The sequence below is a fragment of the Buteo buteo genome, chromosome 1 (genome assembly GCF_964188355.1).
Source record: "Buteo buteo chromosome 1, bButBut1.hap1.1, whole genome shotgun sequence".
NCBI lineage: Eukaryota > Metazoa > Chordata > Aves > Accipitriformes > Accipitridae > Buteo > Buteo buteo.
The window spans coordinates 84,136,073-84,152,870 of record NC_134171.1 but is presented as its reverse complement, the minus strand read 5'-3'; positions in this window follow the sequence as shown (position 1 = coordinate 84,152,870).

Here is a 16,798-nt window from a genome sequence, read left to right as displayed (position 1 = left end):
GTAAGTAAATTCAAAGTTAACTCTGGGCCAAGTTAAAAAGAGAAAGCAAAATTAGCCTTTAGAATTGAAAGTCACTTTCACCACTATATTTTTATACTCTTTGTCTACATTTTGGGCTGTAATTTCATATTAGAAGATACCGCCTGCTGAAAAGCAAGCTTCAGCATAGTACTTTGTCCTTCCTAAGCCCATCCTGCTGCTCATTCCCTGGAGAGCTCTCTCATCCATTCTCTTCGCTATTCTTGTAGTCAAAGCTCAGCAAGCAAGCAGAAACTTGGGCAGAAGATTTTTCCTGCATGCAGCTTACACTGCAGAAATGCCTGCAGTAACCTTCCCAATGACCCTCATATGCGCCTAGGCATAGCAGAGATAGATTCCCAGCTATGTTATTTCTATTCACACTTTCCTAAGTGTTTACTAACTTGGGAGAGCAAGGCCAGCACTGGCAGAAGTAGAGGAATGCCTGTTCTGGGTAGCCACCAGGTCTGCAGACACCTGCCTGGCAACAATCCCTGTCCTGCATGGCTGGCATCACACCCCTTTCCGTACTCGGGTTTAGCATGTTACTTGTCTGTGCATCAGCTCTTCCCACCCAGTGTCTCCGGGCAGCTGTCAGTGGATCTTCCCAGCCACGAGGCAGATTGCTCTGCTGCTGGGATGACTATCTAATGATAGGCACTCGCAGTTGGCAAGCTGTTGGAATCCCACAACAGAACTATAATAAGCACAGGGCATGACTAAACCTGAAGCGGTGTCTACTTTTCCAGTGGCATCGTGCCATAACCCATATGTGATCAAGAATTTTAAAAAAATGTGACCCACATCCTCTTTCAATTCCTTACCCCTCTACCAGCAGCATCTCGTCACCCACACAGCTCCCTCTAGCCAGCAATCCAAGTGGCTTTGGGAAGCCGTATTGTACGGCACAGATACCCTCCCTGCAGGGACAGGGAGACAGAAATGCGTGGCCCATGACCAGCGTATCGTGATGCACTCTGGCTGGGAAAGGAAAGGAGCAGGGCAAGGAAAGCAGGTTTACTTTCTCAGTGTTATCTTTCGTGAACTAAACGTGAGACAACTTGAAATTCTGTCACTAGAAACTACAGTGAGCTCATTGCTATATAGTTGATCTTGCCCTAACGTGAAATCAGCATTTCTGCTTGGCTGAGTGGTATTTTTATTATCCCACTGCCACTCTGAACACACCATATTTCAAACTTGTTCCCACAGCAACTTTAAGGCACTCTCTCTTGTAGTGAGACATGCTGGCTTTATTTGCAAGGTCACAGAAGGCATAGTGACAAGAACACACGTAGCCAAAGTTTCTCATCTGAGAACGGAGAAAACAAAACTAGTCGACAACTAACAGAACAATACTGCTTATACCACTACACAGTGCTCTCTTGCAGAGAAATAAGCCAAGTTTTGTCCGAACACCACCAAGCAGGCAAAATAGCTGGCAGCACACTCTAAAAAGCATAAAGAGAGTGACACCTTCCACCATCTAATCGTTTACTTTCAGCTGTATCATCAGCCCTCTGGCTACCGCTAGCTCCTAATAACTTTCCTAAATCTTTGCACAGACATGAACAAGGAAAGCTTCAAGTAGTCAGTCAGGAATTTTTAATGAGGAATGCCAGGACTGTGAGCTGAAAAGGCAGAGTTAGCTCTTCCCTGAATGCCAGGGGGCAAAACAGCCACATGTGACATCCTCGACAGCTTCTGCGGAGAAAACAAAGCGCTGGAAGCATAACTGCATCTTAAGCACTCCATCTCGGGCAATGAGCTAGCCCCAAATTCCTGCAGTAAACGCTTAACCCTCTGTCTTCTCAGCTTTCACAAACACTCTTTGTATTCAAGTAATTTGCAAATAGTTAGCCCAAACTGGTGGACAACAACAACAACAACAAAAAGAGAGGCGGCAAGCCAGTCCCTAAACCAATGCATTCTGCAACTTAATTTTACAATCCAGAGGTCACAACAGTCAGTACCCTAAAACTTTGCACAAAGTGGTGATGAAACAGGCATATGCACGTACGTAGGCATATATACATAGATAAACACTCTTTTTATAAGAACAGCAACAAAATGAAGGAAGAAATCATTCCTTTCTGAAGTCACACACAGTTTATTAAAACTGGATTTTGGAAGCAGCCCAATTCTAATCTTTTCCTCTGAAAGAACTCCATGCCTTAAACATACACAGTATGTCATAAACACTATTTCAGTTTTCCTTTTAACTCGTAACCAGGCAGGCAGCTAGCAATGGCCCTATTTAAACACATGGTAAAGGGCAGATAAAATGACATAAAATGGCCTCTTCTAGGAAGCCCAAAGGTCAAGTCAAACAATACACTTAATTTGCTGTTTTGATTTTTTTTTAACATCAATAGGTTTTGAGGAAGCGTCTTCCCCTTCTCTACTTCGAGAAAGAAAAAAAGACAGACCCTTTAAGCCATCTCAGATTGTGCGCCTGAAAGCAATGGTATTCAAAAGCGCTAATCATATTAAAAAAAACCCTCTTCACCAACACCTTTGTCACAACACTAGAGCAAACTAAGTTTTGAAAACTTTCTGCTAAAAAGCACTTTCCCTCAGGACACAGCTTCAAACCATCACCTAGAGCCAAATACAATCGCATGGTCTTCTTACTTTGAACCCTCATTCCGTGCAATCCCTGATCCTAACAGTATTTGCCTCAGCAGATCTGAGGCTCCAACTTTGCAATTCTGCTCCTCCAGGCCAACAATGGGAATGAAGTCGGACCATGCAAGTCTTCACAAAGCACGCTACCGTGTTTCTCTGAAATGCTTGTTTTGACCTCAGTAACGACTTAAGCTGTACATACATGTAGCTTTTCTTCTGGACTTATTACTGCTTACCTCTGGAAAAGTCTGTGTGTAGACTCCCTCCTACGGTGCACAGATACACACGCTCACTCGTGTTCTCTGGGATAAACTGTCTTCCTAAAACAACTTCTGATTTCGCCTTCCTTTTTAACTCTTCACTGCTCTTTTGATTTTCAGGTCACAAGCTTATTTGAAATAAAATTTACAACATAGTGAAAGCTCAAAGACATTGGTTTAGACCAAATCCTTACCTACTACCTTTCAGACTTGGGTTTTTTTTTCCAGACTGGTGGTGGTGTTTACTTGTTTGCTGTTACAACGTTTGCTTGTTAGAACGGTGGTTCTATAGCCATTATGAATACGGTCTCCCAAATGCTCGCAACTAGCCACACTACTTCAACTTTCCCTTCTTGACCAGGAGGCATACATTTCTCTTAAAATGATATAACGTTATTACATATCACCACCATGTTCGTCAGTCTTGAATCCCAGACCCTTACCTTCTAAAAAAACCTAGTTTTCTAGTGGAATTCTTTAACAGTACAAGTCGTGCCTTGTAAGTAACCAGTGTTCTTGCTGGCAAACCACAAGACAACAGCACCATCCAGCGGCCCTTCGTCACCCAATGCTTTCAAGAGCTATGAATTAATTCTGAGTACCTCTCCAAAGGGGTACGCACCTTGTGAGGCTTTCCCCAAAACAGCAAGGTACTTAAACTCCCTCAGTTTCAATCACGCAGGTTATTTCCCCGAGAAAGTGGGACTTCATTTCCAAAGGTGATAAACGCCAACAACACAGATAACCACAAATGATGGTCATTTCTGAAATTTTAGGAGTCTCTTGTTTTCAGACAGCATTGGCTTTGCTTTCCACAGATACCCCTTGCATATTCTCCCGTGGCTGAGGCCTTCAAACCGTTACTTAATACAGGTCAGTCTAAAACAAAGTTGCTATATCTAAGAGCTGGCACACTTCCTCAGCAGTCTCCAAGCACGAGTTTTGAAGAGAGAACCGCGTATGGGTCTGTGACAGTGGTGTTTCATGTTCTTTGAGAAAAATACCAAGAATAATCAGGCAATGTAGTCAAATGCTTGTGAGCCACCTGCAATTGGTAGTGGGGCTGTGTATAAATATGACTCATTATTAAATAACGTAAACAAAAAGTTGTGGGGAAAAAGACTATCATTTAAGTGAAGCTATGTGTTAATAGTTGTTTATAATAAAAAACAAATCATGTCAGGCATCTCCTCATATTGCATGATTCCACAGCTGCAAGTTTTACAGAATCCAGCGCTGACTGACAAAGAACCTAAGCCCATGTTAAAATGTACATTCATAACAACTAGAAACTAAGTTAAGAAAACAACAAACCAGACAGCTTCCAACAGTTCTAACTGAGGTGTCAGCCGCTCCCTTCATCACTGAAGACCACTGATCTGAAACCTGTTGGTGACCAACGGAACTTCCACATTGGTCAAGAGCTAAACGGCATCTCAAATACAGAATTTTCCAATCTGCTGGTCCCAGAGTGCTTCAGACCACAAAAGATCTTAACCGCTCTCATCTCAAGACAGAGAGAAACACACTAATTTTCAGATGACACTCCTAATGTCTGTGGTATAAACGGTTCCTTTTTTAGTGTGGGACAGTATTATCCTTTCAAATCAGTCTTTTTTGGGCATCTATTCAATTGCTTGGCAGCTGGGATGAAAAATCTAAGGAGTCTGTATCCAAGCTCCGGTCATTCATCAGCTCTTTGGATCACACCTAGCATTACAGCACTTCTTAGCTGTTACCTGAAACCATAGTAGGAAGGGAAATTTTAAACAGCAACATGGCTTTTGGAGCTATCACTGTTTCTACCTCACTACATGGTCTCAGGAGACCACCTACACTTAAGTAGAACCAGTCTGCTGCTGGGACTTTTTTGTTCCAAAGCTTGGACTCCATCAGTGGGACATGTCCTTTCTCTGAGAGGCAAGTTTCATTTGAGGTCATCCAGTCCTCTCCGTGGTGAACCCACACAATGTTTTTGCAAAATAGTAATTCCAGCTTGCTTATGCTGCTCTACTTTCTATAATTTACCTCGGACAACGGGTTATCTCTGGGATCTTTTCATGGGTGATGTAACAACATGTCGAAGGAGGATCACTGTTAGACTAAATTCCTCCCAGGTGCCTTATAATTACAAGGCAACAGTCACAGGGCTACAGCAATAAAAGAAGAGAGGTTAGCTTTAGTTAGTTGAGCCAAAAAAAACAACTAAAAAAGAAAAAAAAAATAAAAAGAAAAAACCCACGGCAGGTGTATAAAAAGCAGGAATAAACACTGTACACCCTTGTTATGGAAAAAACTGGCATGATCTCATCTCAAAAGGGATTTAGGTGCTTAATTGCCTCTGCAACCAATTCAAACACTCAAAATTCCTGAGTCTGTGAAGGTAAGTGCAGACTTAATAATAAAATGTTCTTTTACCTACAAGAAAGACTGTTTTAAAAGTCAACTGTAATTAAATGCTGACAGGTGTCTGAGCTAAAACCTTTTGTACCAGTAGCACGGACACAGTGTCCCGTTGTTAACACTACATGTTTCACTCTGCAGGGACCAGTTTTCCTTTTCTTCTGTGGCATTACTCAGGCATGGAACAATCTGAAAGTCTAACCGCACTTTCCTTGGGGCTCACAGGACCGCAGAGGTTCTTCCCACAAGATATTTTCCCACCAGCCTACAACCCAGGGCACGCTTGCTCAGCCCGCAGCCAAACCCCAAATGCATTGGAGGATGTCTGTTTACCTTGACACTAGAGAACCAGTTTATGTGTTTTTCCTCTCTTCCTGTCATACAACCACAAGCTGGAAGTACCCAACCAAAATATTGTCATGTGTACGGCTGAAGCATCCATTCGTTGTGGATTGGTCAGAAAGAAATGACCACAGCTGTCACTGCGGTCTCCCCTCCGTTACCTTTGATGCATTCCTGCTCTTTCTCTGTACTTCTGGAATAAGTCACCTTTCAGCTTTACAACAGCATATGCTGGAGGATTGCAAGAGTCTCAGATACTGCCAGCCGTACCAGGAGCTGTACAGGTGCCTATGACAAATAAAAGAGATTATTTATCTTGTGCCCAGAGGCCTCTGAAAGGGCCCATGGCCAAACTGCAGCAAAAAAAGGACTGTTAGTTGCCAGGTGAAACAGTCAGCAGCCTGGCTGAGCCAGGCTTCAGCTGAAAACTCTTCTCAATTAGCTGCACAGGCCCTGGCGCTCTGCTGAAGGTGCATTCCCATCAGGACACCAGACCAGCTTATTATCACAGAGCAACAAGAAGATGTCTTTCCCCTCTGTGGCCAAGACAAGCAACTGTGGGACTTGATGAAGGCAGTTAGATCATTATTGTATCACAAGCACTGGGCTTCTGCTCCTACCTATCCTTGCTTATACAGCAAACACCACGCACACACACCCTTTCTTAACAAGTAGGAAAGGGAAAGACTCTCAAGGAGATGTATGAAATCGGGTGGTTTGTGCTGCTATAACTTCAAGAATGACCAGGGAGACAAAGGCTATTCTGGCCATCATCAAAGCACCAGATTAGCCAGTCTATTCCTAAAGCACACTCACTGGAGAAAGAAGGAAGTAAAAGCAAAAGACAAGTCCTAACGCCGCAGTAGCCTATTGGAACAACACAAACCCACTGCAACACGTGCACACACCCAAAACTGTTTAACCTGCGGCCAAATCTAGGAAATCCAGAAGCTGAGCCCCAAGGACAATTCCCAGAAGGATCAGCATGTCAGTATGGGAATGATTTTCAGGAGTAAGCCTCCTTCCACCTAGAGCACACTCTGACAGCCCTACCTCACACCGTCCAGCTCTCCAAGGCTACAGAGAGCAAGAGCATCCTCACCAAACAAGATCTGGCTGTAAAGCCAAGTTCGCTGAATCTCTCAAACGCTTGCTTAAGGACTGACCACCCATCAAAACTAAGAGCTATCTGCTAGCTTAGGAGTTAGTGCTGGGCTTCCCAATCTCACTGCCTTAGTCAAGGTCCCTCTCCTAAGGCTGAGCTTCCCTACTCCTGCCTGCTACGTACAACACCTGGGCAGGCTGCCTGGCAAGCTCCAGGTACCTTGCCTTCTCTCCTGTTTTCTGTTCTATGTGTGAAGCCTTACAGCATACAGAGCAGGGGAAAAAAGGGGGACGTGAGCATTCAACCATTATTGCAGAGTGCCCTCTTTGAACCAAAAAGATAGCACACATCACTGTAGGTCACCAGAGAATAAGAATGGAAAGTGTATGGCAGCACTACCATGGAAACTAGCAGCAAACAGTTTGGCATTCAAAAAACCACAAGATTTATGTCTTAGGTTGGGACTGACCAAACAGGAACATGCAGATCCGGCCTCCTTAGCTTGGAGCAACGCAGATCCAGAGCTTGATAATCTATTCACATAGCAAGTGAATGAAGACATTTGTAGCCCAAACAGGAGTGCAGGGCAGTTGCAAAGGGCCCAGGGCAGAACTGACACCCTCCGCAGTTGGTGCAGTTCATGTTCATGCAATACACTGAGCACTTTTGTGGCTTTCAACTCAGGGGGCCTGGGGTAAACAGCTTAGCTTGCTTTCCATTTTTCCTTTTCTCCTTGGGATACCTCAAACTCAGTTTGGTAAACCCCAAAGCTCTAAACAACCCCAGAAAGACTCTTTACTTCAGTCATCTCTTGTTGCATTGGCCTGGGTATACAGCCATGCTTTTGCTACTATGCTGGGTACCCTAAGTACCTCCGTTCCGAATCGATAAGGTGAAACCGTCTCAACGTAACAGCTTTTTTTCTCACCAGAGTGCTGGTAGAGCACAGGGATATATCTGACTCTCAGGCTAACTGTGCATGTATCGATAGCATTGTAGAAAAGTCAGGGTAGCTCTCTGCCTCAGCAGGAAAGAGGTGGAACAGAGAGCAGACGTGGACAATGACACCCACTGGTTCTCAGTCATCTGGGACGGACATGAGCTGGCCAGATTTTTATACAGAAAATATTCAGAGAATCTTCCTACATAAGAAAACCAAAACCCAGACCCCATGTACTAAGAGATTACAGGAAAGGCAACCATGAGACAGCAAAAACTGAAACCATAATTAGCTGTTAGGATTACTGAGTAGTAACTATGTTGTGTGGTTACAGAGCAATAATCCATGTTTGGAATCCCTGACTGACTACAAATTCTGGCTAGATGCTGCAGGCACATTTTTTCATAAACGCTACAATACCTAGAATCTCCTTCTAAAGCCCATGCAGACGGTGGCAATATCTGTCAGGGGCTTAACAGGCACCGCTGGCAGGAAGCATTTCTGAAAGCCCTGACAACTTCACCTTACGTGCTCACACAGAAGCTATGCTCCTTTGCAAATCCAAGCAACGCTGAGAAAACAGACCGACAGTTTACACAGAGAGGCGTCAAGCGAGTTAGGTGACATCCCCTGATGACCCAGCGGCACAGGATTAAGCGCAATCACACACAATCCTCGAGTACGAGTAAAGAACGATCCCGGACTATGCTAGGTTAGGTGGAGTCAGAGACAGAAGTGAAATGAAGCATGTTAACGCAGGCTGCATTTTTCTTCTAAGACAGATAAGAAGACTGCTAGAGGGCTCTCAGCAGGGAAAGAATATGGTTGGCTTTGAAAAGTTGTGAAATCTTTGCCTATTTCCAACCAGCTGCCTCAGTGATGGGAAAGAATGAGTAATTGTTCCTGGACTGGGAGGAAAAAATAATCAGCTTTCCCAAATCATTATGGAAAATAAACCCAACAATAAGTCACATAAAAACATGAGCTGCCCAACAAACCTCAAATGACATGGTAAACTTGATGAGAATTTAGTGGAAGAAGGAAGCCCTTTTTGCTACTGTCTAGCTGGTACCCAAACATCTAGTAGAGTTGATGGGGAGTTACCCAAGTCATGATTACACCATTTTATCTGTGCCAGGTAAAAGGAAGAAAAATCTTTTGCGAGGAAGGGCTCAGTAAGTCTCTTGGCAGAGTCCCCACTTGAGACCACCAAATATAACCCCTTCGATCCCAGAAGGCCAAATTCCATTAAGACGTCAAGCAAAGCCAACAGGTCACGTAAAACGAAGAAAATGCTGAAGGATTCAGGAGGATGGAGTTGCAGAAGAAGATTACAAAAGCTGCCGGGTGCCTTCATAATGAAGACAACAAGGAAAATTTGAACTTCTTAACAGATACAACTCTGCGCAAAAAGTAAATTCTGGGCTGCAAGCGTATGAGAAACTAGTTCACTCAAGCCGATCTATAATCAGGCCGAAATCCTACTAGTGACTGTTTCGATGGAACCTGTTCTATCAAAGGAAATGCGCAGTTCAGCAAAGCTACTTTTAAGTTCTTCAACAGCCTTTTAATGACTCTCTACTGCCTCCGAACTTGTTCTTTCAGCCACTCAAAAGACATTTATCTAACTCACACAGTGTACAGCTTTAAACAAACAAATAGATGAACACCGATAAACAATTTAATTAGAATATTGCTGCAAATCACTGGAGATGGGAGTTGTGGAACGTCATGCCAGGGGCAATGACCACACTGCTGTGGTAAGCAATTTGTAATAGTAGTTAGGACAAGAGAAGAAATCAGAAATGGGGCTGGGGTGGAGATTTTCACTAGGCTCTAGAAAGACTCCCTGTTCTACATGAATTATAATAAAATCCATTAATTACAAGGAAGTCATAATGCCCTTTTTCTTTTCTTAGGTAACATCTAAACATACCAAATTCCTTAGCGACAGAAGAAAAGCAAAGATCTCTAGGGTGAAATAGATCTCTAAATAATATAGCAATGCATATTTCAGAAACAAAGGCAATTTTTCTCCTCATTATTTATATTTGTGGTATATTTTTCATCTGAGTATCTCAACAAGACTGTTTTTACATTCCTAAAGCAATTTTTTTTCAAAAGCAGTAAGAGTCAGCCCAGTTGTGCCCCTCGTGATGTCACTTCTGCTGGAGCGGAATCTGCCTGAGGGTGGGAGAAATCAACTTTCTCACAAAACATAAGTTTAGACACATGCTTTCTTCAAGAAGCTGTGCTGTATGTTAAACATCTCATTTCTCCATCTCCCATGAGTGACTTTTAAAAACTGAATACACTTATTGTCAAACCCGTCAGAATTAAAATACCGAGAAGGGGCAGGGGGGGGAGAAGAGAAAAAATGCACAAGTCCTATCCAAAGCACAATACAAGTACTTCAATTTGTACAAGTGTCAGAGCAAGCCACCACTCTAACCCCTTTCATTAAACATTTACAGAGAGCTCATCTGCATATCTCAATCTCAAGCAAACAAACTGAAGTTTGGAGTCAGATGTTTTTAGCTGGATTAGAGATCACTTTCCCTCTCACCCCAGCAAATTAAAGATGTGAAACAGAGTTAAGAGAGGCTCAAAAACACTGTCAGGTTTGGGACCAAAAATTACTCTTTTCCAAGTCCTTTCTGAGCATGTTCTCCTAACTGGGAGATGCTATTAAAAAAAAAAACCACCACCACCGCACATTAACTTGATGGGCTCCTCTTTGACAACATGCCACATGCCAGGAAAAAACAAACCCTCATTCTCTTACAACATGTGCTTAACTAAGACCTAGTTCAAATAAACAGCTTTGCCCAGACCTTTACACTGAGGCCAGGTCTATGCTGTGAGCTAACTGTCAATACAGCTACACCTTGCTTTATGCCAGCAAAGGGCTTGTAGGGTGAATACAGCCTTTCCTGGTGACAATGCACTCTTGCTACAAGAACTTACTCCAGGTTTCCCAGGCAAAACCTGCACCGACAGAAAGAACTTTTTAACCAAAATAATTCTGGCAGCAGAAGACACAAGGCAAAATAGCCTGCCAGATTTGTAATGACCATCTTCATTCTTTAACCTATGTTTATTTGGCAGAGAAAAATTATCAGTAGACCTGCTTTAAAGCAGCTCTTATTCGCTAACTCTATCAGGGTGTATAATGCCTGACCCTGCTACCACTGCTGGAGCATCTAGCCCCTTTAAAACTGCTTCTTAATACTCACATTACCCTCTAGTGGCAGCATTGTCCTATCCTCTCCGGTGTCTAGATATGGAACTGATATGGCAGAGCATGACAAACTTCATTGTCACTGTAGGGCTACAGCAAGTCTCATTAGCCCCATCGGCCATCATCTACAAGGAGCAAAACACCAAACACTCACCTTGGTAAGTTGCCCAGGGCACACAAACCTTCTACACAGGCAAACAGAGAGAGACAGAGAGAAAATCAAGGACACTAAAATTCCTCAAGGGACTCGCCCTCCCATTTAATTTTCTTTCTCCCATTGTTGCTCCCACAATTGTCTAGCACGCAGGAGCCAGAACAGAGGTTTTGCTGTGTCGCTGGCAAGGCAGGAACTCAGCACCCACCTGCTCTCTGAATGCCAAAGCTTTGGCAACTGCTCAAGGTAAGAAAGGTTAGAGGCATAGATCATTCTAGCCGTAGCAGTACCAGGATTACCTTAAATTGCACTCTGTCCCTGTTTCTTTCTATGAAGTAGAGGTTGTAAACTTGATATATTGTAAAAGCTCTTCAAGTACATCTTTAAGTGGCACTTTCCACTTATTTGTACAGTTGTCTTCCACAGAAGAGGTTAATTTTTATCCTTCAATTCTTTAGAAACAACAAAAAACCTTCACTGCTGAACAGACCTTTCAGCATTGTACTTCCAAACCTGGAAGTAAAATTCCATCAAACAATTTCCTTCTAACATCCATAAACCTACTTGGTCTAGTCTCTGCTCGACTCATTCACTCAGCGCGTTACATGACATGTTGTGCTTTATTCGGGTCACTGCCCATTCCCGCCCCTCGCTCAGTCGTTTCAGTAAGGAACGCAGTATAGTCCAAAGCAATAGTTCAAGTCCAAAACAGATTTTGTTCCCATCTCCAAAGTCCAAGGTCACAAAGGAAATGGACAAACCACTCCACACTCTGTCTCAACTTAGTCCTTTCTAAAAAGGGGGGCAATACTCCTTCTATTTGTCATGTACTGTCACATTAGCAGATGGCAGTCATAGTAACTCCTTAATTTAGGTTTCAAAAAAACCTGATGTAGGTTTCAACACCATTTTTTGAGCTCAGCTTTGTTACTGTAATAAAATATCAGACTCCTTTTACAAATATATAAAACATCTCCTAACTAGTATAATGCACGTTTCATTGGTCATCTATGTAGGTAGCATGTAGATGACACAATTGGCTTACTCGGACTGTACCATTTCAGTGTTCCTTAGAACACCTTTGGGGCATTAAAATAAGACATTCCTAAAGTAATTACTTGCCCTATTTCTGGTTTAAAGGTCATATAATTTTCCACACACACACAGTAAAAATATCTCCTAATTCCATTACTTCCGACACAAATAGCTCCTCCCCCAGAAAACACCAAACTAGTTTAACTGTCTACAACACTAACTCCAAGCTGTAAGGCTGCAGACTCCTCAGGCCAAGGGCCAAAGCATTTGCAAAAGGTAACAGAGAAAGCAAGCCTTCTCTCAGGAAGCTTACATTGGTTCATAAAAGCGTATCACACCTGTAAAGGTGGTCTAAACCAGCGCTAAGAACTGCTAGTCCTCAAGTTGCAAATCTGCCAGCCATCATCGGCCTCTCAAAAAAGCTAAGAACCTTCATTTTGGCCACCGAAGGACAAAAATACTACCATCCTGTGGACGTGATTCTCCTCTCTCATCACTTGTGTGAAGCAGAAGCAAGTTGATGAAATGCTGCTGTTTGGCAAAAACAATGTCCACATCATACACTGCTGCTGAAGCAGAAAGAGTGTTTGTTTTACTGCTGACAGCATAGTTCTGCTAGCCCCAACCGGTGTGTGCAAGTCACTTGAGTCTTATTTCCTAAGACTCTCGGTGGATTTTGCATGCTACAGAGATCTTAATGGATTCCATGCAGCAATAGCCTACTTCAAAGCTAGCCTACAAATACCTCAATCTCACCCTGGATTACAGCATAGCTATTTCCTGTAAGGACAGAAAGCCTCTCCATCTCTATTTATGACCTCTGTTTCTTGGTTTGATTTCTGTGAAACTATTTTGAAATGAAGCTTCCAATAATGAACATGAGCCAAAGATTTAGTCCAGAGCATCTCATTCTCTCTCATATCCTGCCAGACAAATAAAACTGTTAAAGTCATATCAGTAAGAAGAGAATCAGCTCTACCATCTGAGTATCTCCCTTTCCAACATCTGTCTGCCTCTCCAGCTTGTGGATCGAACTGGAGCACTTCTAGCAGGATTGTCCCTGGACCATTTGTCAGTCTCTGTGATACCAGTAAACAACTTGTCTCTCTAAGTCTGCAGATTTTTAAACAGAAATCAATACATGAAATACCTGCACAATTGTAGGCTACAGCCTAGCACAATTAAGGCTGTACCTTAGAGAGTACATGGGATTTGCTGAATACCGTGGAGATAGTCTCGATTTACAGTGTGTCAGGACAAAATCGGATCAATCACAAAATATTCTAAACCTAGGATGTTTCTTATGTTCGCTCATTGAACTTCAGCCTTAGCTGGACTCATTTTCTGATTTGTCCTTAGTGATAGCCAATACTGCAGACTAAAGGCTTTATTTGCCTCTCACTTGCACTCAGCTTTCTCTCACTCCATTCTTCCTGTTAAATGGTTTCCAGCCTTTATATTACCCACCCTGCTTCTGCTGCACCAAAACTCTTTACACTAGAAGTTATTCTTCAATGCATACATTCTTCGTCTTTCCCCTTTTTTGTGAGTGTGCAGGTATTATCATCAACCACATATCAGCAGCAAACATCTCCAGGTCACTAGTTTACCCGAGTAAAGACTGACAGCACCTCACCATTGTCATCTGAAACCCCTGCTACCAGGGCTGACTGCACTGCCTTCTGAAGCAGTTTCTCATCTTCCAGGGGTCTTGAATTTGTAGTCTGCCTCCATTGCCACAGACAAAAGATTGCAGAAATCACATTAGTAGAACTTTTAAGTGCAATCCCCTTTTTCCATATCATTTGACAACTCCCATGAAAGTATCTCCACCTTTTACACCTCACAGATGCACAGTTTTTGCAGCATCAAGCAACACTTACAGAGACCACATCCTGCCTCCTGCTAGCGATACATCTTATTCAGGTAAAAAGATGCACCCTACCATTCGTTGTCTGTTTACACCTTCCTTTTCATTTCAGGTATATCTATGCATTAATTATGTCCAGATTCGTAACAAAATTTCTTTCCCTTAACCTCTGTCTCAACTCCCTCTCTTTAAAAAACAGTCACTAACATCTTCCCTCTAGCTCTTTCCATCTTCCCCAACCATTCATATAGCAGTTAAAAGGTTAAAAATACAGAACAAATCTTAAGGCACTCCTTGCTATCAGCAGTACAGGTGCTACCAATGAGTCATGCTCAGAAAAGCAACCTGTCCAAGACAACATACTGTCAGCAACAGTCACAACTAGAACCAAGGACTTTCAAATACTAACAGTTTTGTTATTATTTCAAATTAAAGCTAATTTTACAAACAGCACACAGTCCCCTTAAAAAAAAACAACAAAAAAAAACCCTAAAACCAAGCTACATACAGTCATAATAGCTATTGTTTAACCAGTACTGTGATCTTGCAACTGTTAACACAGGTCAGAGACAGCACTGAAAAACAAAGGTGAAAGTTACATTGGAGGTTACCCCAGCTTCCAAACTGATGGTGTTCATGAAGAAGCCTGCAGGGCAGATGCCCAAAATCGAAAGCACAGTATTTTCTTCTGTGTGCACAAACCTAGGAAACCACACTGCAGCTGAGGTCTTCTGGGAAATAAGGAAAGCTGACTGCATTTTATACAGAGTCCTAGCACGTTATTCAGTGTATAATAGACAAAATACACTGGCAGCTCATCAAGTTAATGGGATTCACAACAACTGACTTCAACAAACACAGCAGAAAGGCAGGATGTTAGGAAAAATCTTGGTAGTAACATTAGCTGCTAGGCTTTCTTGCCTAGAAATCCATACACCGAGTTGGTCACGGGAGATAAAATCAAAGAAATAAAGCTGCCTTCTACCTCAAAGAAAAGGAGGGGGAAAAAAAAAAAAAGAAAAAGACACTTTGCGTGGAGTAATGCTTGAAAAAAATCAAATTACTTGCCTTTTTCAATGAGCACAGTGCTCCCTTAAAGACACACTATAAAGACTTTAAGTAAAACATACCAACAAACAGAAAACCCCAAAACATAACACCCTGAAATCAAGAAGCGGAAGTGGAAATCAGTACTTACATTAAGAGGCCAAGAATTGTAGTATCTACATCCAATTTCAAGACCTTAAGTATTTCCTAGTCAAAACCAAGATCATTCAATGGACATACTATTCCAGCCAGCAGGAAACCTTGTAGGACAGATCTAATACCCTACAGAAATGCCTTCCAAGATCTAAAGCAACTACAACTATCCAAGATAAAGATTAGTACACTAACAGCCAGTAGTTTAGCCTAAGTATACAGGCTCAGATCGCAGGAGCTCAGGAGGCGAAAGGACAGACAGAGCAGTGCAGGTATCATCATCCAATGTATACAGTGTTCTAAGTAAAAGAAATGCAAAGGGTTCAGTCCGTGGGTAGCAGCGTGACACATGCAGAAGAAGAATCAGGTTATATTCTGGTGCTAGAGACAAGCAGAGTAGAAGAATAAGGAAACAGAAAAAACCCTCAAAGACAGCGCAACAAATGCGGAGACAAAGAAGATTCCAGACAAAAAGTGACTAAGAGGAGGGTTCTGCAGACTTCAACAGATCCAGAGACCTTCAGTCCATGCTCCACAGCAAGAAGACAGAGAATTGCTACACTTTCAGCAATGCTTTCTGAGCTAGTGCCAATATGATTCCAGCTGGATTGTAAAGGCAATCCCAGAAGCAATGCTAACAGTAGTACTTAAAGCCAAAAGTGCAACCAGATGCTGGAGGTGTCCGCATCTGAGAGCAACGGGCAAGCGCAGACCATCAATAAAACATAAAACTAAGATGCATTATCACTTTGAGTGTATCATGGGTGAACAATCTTGGGAGAAAAAGAAATTTTCAGACAGAAAGAGTTAGTGACTCATCTCTGGCACAGATAAATTCTATCAGCCCCACTGCATGCATAGACTAAGTCATTAACAGATATCATGGAAAGCCGTTACTTACATGAGCTAAGTAACTACAAACGTGATCAAGATTCTAGCTCTATCACACAAGTTTAAGCGTGCAATATAGCCATAAGACTTGGCAGATACAATTAGAAGTAATTTCTAGAGCGTACTAGGCCGTAGCATCTTAGCATCACCAACGATCAGTCCTGCCCATACTAAAATTCTGAACAGGATGGGAAGCCACAAGCAGCAGAACAATCATCCACTAGACCACAAACATCATGCTGTCCTCTGAGGAAAAGGCTAGTCTTGTGCATAAGCCGTGATTACGTTCAAAGAGGACAGAGAATAAATCTCAGCAGGTAAGAAGTGAAACTGTGAGATCATGATGTACTTCACAGCTGAACGTCTACGAATAGTAGGGGCACTCATTAGCTACAAAAATCCAATTTTAAGTGTATGCACAATAGCATGAGGCACGCTGAAAACAGAGACTGCCTGAGAAAAGGAGGGCTCCGAGTCTCAAGGAATCTCAGTTAACTCTCCAAGACCTGTAACTGCTCAATTCCATAAAATGGAGCTATATTCCTTTGTCACAACACACAGCAAGTCTACCATTCAGGAACCAGAATGTTTAAAGCACGCTCCAGCAAGAACTGCAGTTAAAGCAGGCCTTAAAAGCTACAGCAGCCTAACAAGCTATCGTCGGGCTGTGGCCACAGCACACCGCAACAGAAACCCCATTGAACAAGGTTT